Raw genomic sequence first — 8,271 nt, 5'->3', positions numbered from 1 at the left:
ACTAAAAATTTAGCTTGTTGACCCAAAAAAAATCTACATGATTAACCCTACTTAGAAAAACAATTATTAAAATTTAAATTTATAATTATTTATTAAAATAATTTGTTACTGTTAGAATATATACAAATCCAATTGATCGAATAAAAATTGAGCAATAAAATTAATTTATTACCATTTTTAACCTACACGAATCTTACAAAAATAATTGAATTTTCATTACAATATGAAATTCAGATATTATATTCGATATGAATTTAATGAAGACATCTATTTAAAGAGGAGTTTTCCTCTTTTAAGAAGCAAATTATATACAACACAAACTAAATCACTTTTCTTTGTTATTAACCTAGTCGAAATTTTCTTTAACAATGAATTTTTCAAATGAGAAGATGACCAAGTGAGTTTCTATTCGATGTTATTTATATATTTTTTATGTTTTGTTTGTTTTTGTAGATTTCATGATATATTTATGGTTCTTCTAATTTCTAGTGAATGGATCAAGAAAGGATTCAAAAATCTTGAAAATAAAAGAAAAACACTTGTCTTCAATTATGAATTCCAAAGTAAACTGATAGAGAGAAACAAAACTTGCTCTGCCACTGCTGAAGAAGAACAACAGAAGCTTCATTATGAGTTCCGTAAAGATTGCGACCGATTGGAGGGGGGGGTAAATTTACATTTCAGCAAATATTCGTTTATGAAATTTTTTGTGTTAATTTATTAGTAACTTTATCTGGCCTTTTCATTCGCAGTATGCTAAGTGGTTACCCATTGTGGAAAGATTGAACAAAAGAGCTAAAAGAAATTAGTGTTGGTCATAGAAATGTTTTATGAGATTGCATATTACATGCTTCTTTCTTTATTATGAAGGGACAAAGATTTGGTATTATTAAAAAAATTGTATTGTTCTCTTTAGAAATTCTGGTTATTAGTGAAATAAATCTTAGATTGTGAGTGGATTATGCGTATATATGTTGTTTTTTAAACAACAAATAGTAGTAGATGATTACAAATGGAAAACAAATCCTGGAAGAGATTGATCAATCTTTTCATTGCAAATTTATCCTAACCCTATGATATTATTTCTGTATTCATAATTTTCAATGTCCAAAGCGTTCAGTGCTAACTACTTAAAGTGTAAACTCACTAAAAGGATACTTTTAGTCTACCTCAAATTATTGTTACTATACACAAAAGACAACAAATAAAAGTCATTAATCAAAATATATTTAGATAATCAATTTCGAGTTTTTACTGATTGAATATAAAAATTGTACATTCTCCTGTTAATTTATAGAATAAGTTTAATGTATCGAGAAATATACTTTAAAGTTTATCTACAAAGAACTTTAATCTTAATGGATTCACAAAATCCCATTATATATTTCATGATTTGAGCAAAGTAAACATTTTTTTCTTACATAAATAATTAACAAATTTAATCTATTAGATTGGGGAACTGTAATTTTTTCTTTTTTGCCAAGACTAAAAAATTCATACCAAATATCATAAATCACAATGTTAAAAACTGCATGGATCAAACATACTGAGCACTGCATGTTTATTTTTTTAAAGCTATGTAATATAATGTATGAACTCAAAAGTTTAAAGAAAAGTTTGTCTATATGCTCATTTTTAATGATTTTCTCTAACCGCTTTCTCCAACCCATTTATAATCTTTGTTTATTTTTCTTTTCATTTCTTTTGGATTTATTTTCGACTCAAACCCCCTTTGATGAAATATATTGATAAGAAGTTAATTATTTTTATTACAAAATTTTTTGTTTATTTTAATATTAAAAGGAGGTAATTGATATAGATTTTTGCATCAGAAATTGACTTTATTGTTCATTACTTGTTTATTTATATCTTGTTCTATTTTTCTCGAAGTCATGATTTTTATATAATAATAATAAATTTATTGGATCAAATTCTTTTCAAGCCATGGTAACATGGTTAATTTACTATTCACTTATTGTCTTTATTTAACCTTGTAATCATTTAAAATTTATTAAACATAAATTTATAAAATGATCCGGATTATATTGAATTCATAAATATCTGAATCCAAATAAATATTGTGGATTGATATAATTGAGTTAAATATTTAAGTCCAATAAATATTAATTAAATTAAAGTCTAAATTAATTGATTTGGGCTACATTGGATGAGCCCAATTTGTTAAACTCAATCTCATCTCATTCTAGAGCCCATCTCGGCGCCACGTGTGCAGATGATGTGGCATGCCAAGTTAAATAAGAAAACCAATAGAATCATGACATGTGTCAAAGATGACAAGCCCGCTCCATAAAGCTCAAATGCCATGTCACTTAAATCTGATTGGCTGAACAGAATCCTATTACAATCGCAACTCCTCTATTCTAAAACTATAAATAGATGTCCTCATAATTCAGAAAAGGGACAGGAAATTCTAAACAAGAAGCTAGAGAAACTCTGTGGTACAAACACCATTTAATTCTCTATAAAGCTACAAGTTTAAGAATTCAAACATTCAAGTTCAAGAACGATCAAGATCAAGACCACCGAATTCAAGAACAAACTCGAAGCCCTTGAATTCAAATAAAAGTCAAGATCAAGATAAAGTTCAATTTCAAGTTCATCATAGATTCAAGAACAAGCTTTAAAGCCCTTGAATTTATATTTGAAAAGGCGAATTTAGAGGAATTATAGAGATTTTAACACTCACATTTGAAATGATAAAATTGATTGTTGCTATAATTTTCCGTTCTTGATTATTGTTTTCTCGACGCGAATTTTATTATCTACAAACCTATTTAGATAATTAAAGAGTATTAATTTGATGATCGGAGAATTTTATTTCTATATTTTTATACTATTAATTTCTCGGTTAATAGCGTCTATAATATTTCTCAGCATGCACCCAAGAGTTTGAGATATATGTGATTTTAACATCCTTACAACATTTTTAGAATTTTATAAGAAGACTCTAAATTACTTAAGATTTGATTATGAACTAATAAGGGATGTGATTTGTTTTTTCTAATTATGTATCTTATTTTATTATGTTTAGTTGTATGTGATTGCATTGCAATCGTATTTCCTCCATGTTATAGATGATACTAATCGACTTAAGACATTCACATATCTAACTTCATCAAATATAAGAAAATAAAAAAAATGTTTGATATAATAATGTAAAACATGTAAAAAAGTAAAAGTCAATTTTACTAACTATATTATCAAACCTTCATTGATAATGTTTAATCGTTTAAACTATATTTACAATATCATATTTTATTATATTAATCCATGGATCTTTTTTACATGAGACACCAAGAAAACGCTCATAAGTTTATCATTCATCCAATTTTACATGTCATTTTAAATAAACTTCATTCTCCCAAATGGACTTTCCAATGATACATTAAAAACTAGTAGAAGAAACAAATTTAACCAACCGAAATAGTATAAAAAATTAAGTTTTTCTTTGTTTGAAACAATTTTCATGAGGGGTCATAGAGTCTATTTAGATTAGAAAATAATCACATACATCTATTATGTAAGTCACGTGTTCTCTTACGATAACATTCTGATGTTCTGGCCTTAGACGACATATTTGGTGCTCTTAACTATGAATAAATATAAATTCTTAGAAAATGATAGTGCATTTAATGAATTTCTAATATGATGGATGGGAAATTTAAAAAAGGGAAAGGAATTAAAATGAAGCTAAAAACATGCAAAAGTAAATCCATGACGGAAGCCTAGACGGATTGTCACATGTAGACAGATCGTCAGACCATCGTTAAGGGCAATCATACAAAGCTACTCACTCATGATTACATAAAAATGCAATGGACCATCACACCTATGATGTACCATAAGATTAAACGCGAGACAAACATCGGAGGAACCGTTTTTTATTTTTTAATTCCAAATTTCATGTAATTATAATAGTATTTTCTAGGGTTTAGGGTTTTGTATCTTTAGTTTTTAGTGAAGAAAACAGTAATCTTCATTGAAAGTTTATTCAGGGATATTTTTAATCTTTTCTGATGATTCTTTTTTGATACTTTATATTTATATGCGTACTTCCTACTCTTGTTAGTGCCTAGAACTTACAAAAAACACACAAAAATCTATTAGTAAGGTGAGTTTCCTCCCACAAAGTGTTTCTTTTCTCTTGGCGTGACTCTTTTTAAATATTTTTAGGTGGCGTATATGATATCAGAAAGTTCTTGGAATCCTCTTGCCAACGCCACTATGTTTGCTTATTTTTGAGCCCGTACGAGGAAGATATGACTATTCAATGTCAAACTATTCAGTTAAGGAAATTTACCCAAAAATGTTAGGCGTATATTAGTATCTTCCTTACCCAAACAGAATAAAAAGTGTTTTGTAATAATTTAAGGTCAAATCCAATCTCGCTCAATTTTACAAATCTTAAATTACAGTTAGGATTTAGAAGAGCAGCGAAAAGAGGAGAAAAGATATAAAGTAAAATTTTAGAGGTTTTATGTGAATCGAGAATTTATTTTATGAAACCGAGGTATGTATGTTTTTTTAATGTTGGGTTCATTCACCCATACACCGATCATGATTTAATATTCGAATTTGTCTATAAAGATCAAGAGATTTAGGTTCTTGAAGTATTACTTTCATTCTTGAAATAGGATCGGTTTGATGAGTTCTTGAGGTATTTGTATTGAGTTTAAGAGTTGTTTTTTGGTATATTAATGTGTACTTATATTGCATTATTAAATCTACGAAAAACTTGAGGAAATAAATCTGTTGTAGTCAAATTAAGGTTAGAAAATTGGAACAGAATTTCATTAGAAAGTCCTAATGTGTGTGTGGGGGGGAGGGGGGAGGGGGGGGGTTAGGCGACGCGTGCCATAGAGGTTGGACCGGATCCCCATAAGTGCACAAATTATTCTTCAAAATTTATGTGTTGGCGCCCTGTGCCTGCAGTGTGCTAGGGTCGCACGCCCCCACCTTTTTCGTCGCTTTACCCATCTAACTCCTTTTAAAGTTAACCTTTACTTCCTACTGATTCTAACTAATCTAAAATACATGTAAAAATCAACCGATCATTCATAACATGAATCACAAACCTTGAATCCATAATTCAAATTCAAGGAGAGAGTTAAGAGTCAATTATTCAAAGTTCTTCGAGTCATTTTATGAAGTCGTTTTTAAATCTTTTAAACTTGTTTTAAGATTTGACCATTTGAGTTTTGGGAAGTGTATACATGACTTTATTTAAATTATAATGATATATGGAACCAAGTATTCCCAAGAGAAATTTTTTTACATTAAGAAGGAGAGCAAACATCAATTTCCAAAAGAGTTCATGAGTAATATTTAATTTAAGAGAAAACCATTTGAGTAATGATCTGATTGTTGAGGAAAAGGAATTTTTTTTAAAAAAAAATAAAATGTATGATCTAAGTTATATTTTAGGAGTAAAATTTAGTATCAATATGGGAAAGAATTCTAACAACTCACATCCCCCATAAACCATGTAGCCAACATGGTAGAACATCCTTATTAATTTTTTGCATAGACTAGTGGATTCACATAATTGAGGAGTTCAAAACCTCGGTTAAGTGTAGAAAAATTCTGGAAGTGCGGGAGACTCTGTATCATCATATAGCTCATACTTATGGTTTTTGGTTAGAGAATCGTCCCAACAGAGTTTAATTTGTACTGAAGCATACAAACCAAGTTATTATATTCGCCAATAGATTGAGTTATTATCTACTGTTTTAAAAGATTCACATTATAATGCATTCTTGTTATTACTTTATATTGAATTGATTTGAGGTTAAGTTGAGTTTAGACGAGGTAAGTTGTTTCTTCAGTTCCAGTTCAAGCTTATGTCATGTTTTAGGTTTCCTACATGATTATACATTTCATTTATTGCATCATTTGGCCTCCATCTCTTATGATGCAGATATAGGTAAGAAAAATCATTAGTCAGCCCTTTATTGATCCGATTGAGTTCCAGAGTTGTTTGGAGAGCCTTTTTGCTTCCGGAGTGTCCCTCAGTTTTTGTCAAGTCATTTCAGTTAGGTTAGGATTATCAGGGTCTTTCATCGATACCCTCACAATGTTAGAGGCTTCACAAATTGATAGACAGTAGTTCATAAGTTTCCTCTTTGGCTAGTAGAATGTTTATTTCTAAATTTTGAGTTATCTTTTAAGTTTATATTTAAATTTTGTTTTATTTATGAGTAAGTATTCCACGAAGAGTAATGCCAGGTCAAGGGTTCTTTTTGGGCCAACAATGGTTCTCGAGTACTAGCCACCTCCACGGTGTAGGATCGGGGTGTGACAAATAATCACATATGTGATGGGCCTCCAAGAAGAACATCTAGGCATTCATACCAATCTACTCACTAACAATTAGGAAATATGGATGGAGAATCACACCTATGATGGGTTTTTATATGGAACATGAGAAAAACATCAAAAAGCCTACTGTTTTATTTCAAATTCAAATTTCTTGTGATTATTAATAGTAGTCTCTAGGGTTTAGACTTTTTATTTATAGTTTTTAGTGATGAACAGTGCATTATTCATTGAAAGTTTATTTAGTGATTTTTAAAAATATTTTTTGATGATTTTTTTCATACTTGTACTTTTCGATGTGTACTTCCTACGCTTCTTAGTACCTAAAACTTAGAAAACAACACAAATACCTATAAGTAAGGTGATTTACCTCCACAAAGTGTTTTTTTTATCTAGGCATGACACTTCTTTTATATTTTTTGTAATGACTGGATTTCGTATTTATAGAAATTCCAAAGAGGGAAAAATAAGGTCCGGAAAAACTTTTTCATTGTATTGGGATTATACCAACTTTGTCCAGATTTTGATAAAATCGGAGTCATCAAGGTGTAGAGAAATCTTCTAGAAATTGGGTGGAGTAACTATAAATTCAACTGCATGAATTAATAGATAACTTGTTAAGGAATTCATATAACTTTATAGAATTAAATTTTGATAAGTAGATCTTCGGGAATCAATTTTAGCGCTAAAGGGCATTTTCTGAGTGTAGTGGGTTAAGAGTGTGTTGTAAAAAGAGGGAAGGTTTTGTCCCAATTTGTGTTGTAGTAGTGGGAGTGTGTCGTTTTAGCGACGTCGCTACTGAGGGATGGAGGTCGTTGTGGCAGACGAGACAGAACTTAAGAATCATAGTTTTCAACGAGGGCTCATTGGTTTGCATGTTCCGCTGCAACGGCACCGCAAAAGTGGGATGGGTGCCACTGTAACGGTATGATCGCGAGTAAGGTCATTAAATAAACCCTTAAATGAACTTATTTTAAACTTTTTGATATTTAGAGATATAGAACAACTCCTGGGCGATTTCAACTTGTTTTTTTACCATTCTTGAGGCTTAAGGTAAGTTTTCACTCCCCAAATTCACTTTTCAACCCCTAGAACGAATGGATGGGTCCATGTTTATGGGGAAGGGTTTCTTGATAGATTTCATTGTGGAAACAACCTTAATTTGGCTAGTTTTGATCATGAGCTTGGCCTAGGATTCATGGAATTGTTAGTACTTCGAGTAATTAGTGATTATCTATTGATTCTTGTTTATTATCGGTTGTTTGTAGATAACGAACAAGCGAAACAGTCTCGGAAAAGGAAGGATCAAGTATCTAGGGTTCAAACTTATTTTGAGGTAGGTGATGGTTTTGATTCTACGATTGTGACATATATGCTCGTTCGTGCTTCACTATGATACGTTGTATGTAAATGCATGTTGCAATGCTGATCACAGTTGTTGAAAATGAGATATATGAATTATTAATACCCTAATATCATGACATAAATGTATTATCTTTATGATGTACTTGTGATTGTGATTGTAGTGCATGATTAGGGATCGAATTTCCACATTTTGACAAGCTAACTTGGATAGGGTTGCCACGTTCCGGCACAACTATTGGATCGGATTGCCACATTCTGGCATAACTATTAGATCAGGTTGCCACGTTCCAGCACAAATATGGAATCAAATTTCCACGTTCCTACAAGCTAACTAGTTGAGTTTAGGTTCTGTGAGAGGACCAATGATGTCCGATAATTGTATGTTGATAAGCATTTGATAATATTGTAGATGTTGATATTATATACATGTGATTATAATGTTATTTGACTTACTTATGTTACACTATTGGGATAATCGTGTGATCCTACTTGTACACTGTGGATTTGTATTGATTTTGCACTTGCCTTTTTTTTTTGTTGAGTACATGGCATCTTCAAACGGCTATTGAC

At 30.6% G+C, this 8,271-nt stretch overlaps 1 long non-coding RNA gene across 1 annotated transcript; it reads left to right on the top strand.

Annotated features, from left to right (window-relative positions):
• The first annotated feature begins 261 nt into the window (after positions 1 to 261).
• On the top strand, positions 262 to 959 carry LOC112941624 (uncharacterized). The gene is made up of 3 exons (XR_003247045.2): positions 262 to 397; positions 490 to 667; positions 753 to 959. It is a non-coding gene; the product is annotated as an uncharacterized lncRNA (long non-coding RNA).
• Positions 960 to 8,271: the final 7,312 nt, after the last annotated feature.

Source organism: Solanum lycopersicum, chromosome 6 (assembly GCF_036512215.1).
Source record: "Solanum lycopersicum chromosome 6, SLM_r2.1".
Lineage (NCBI taxonomy): Eukaryota > Viridiplantae > Streptophyta > Magnoliopsida > Solanales > Solanaceae > Solanum > Solanum lycopersicum.
This window is presented reverse-complemented; position numbering and strand designations above follow the sequence as displayed.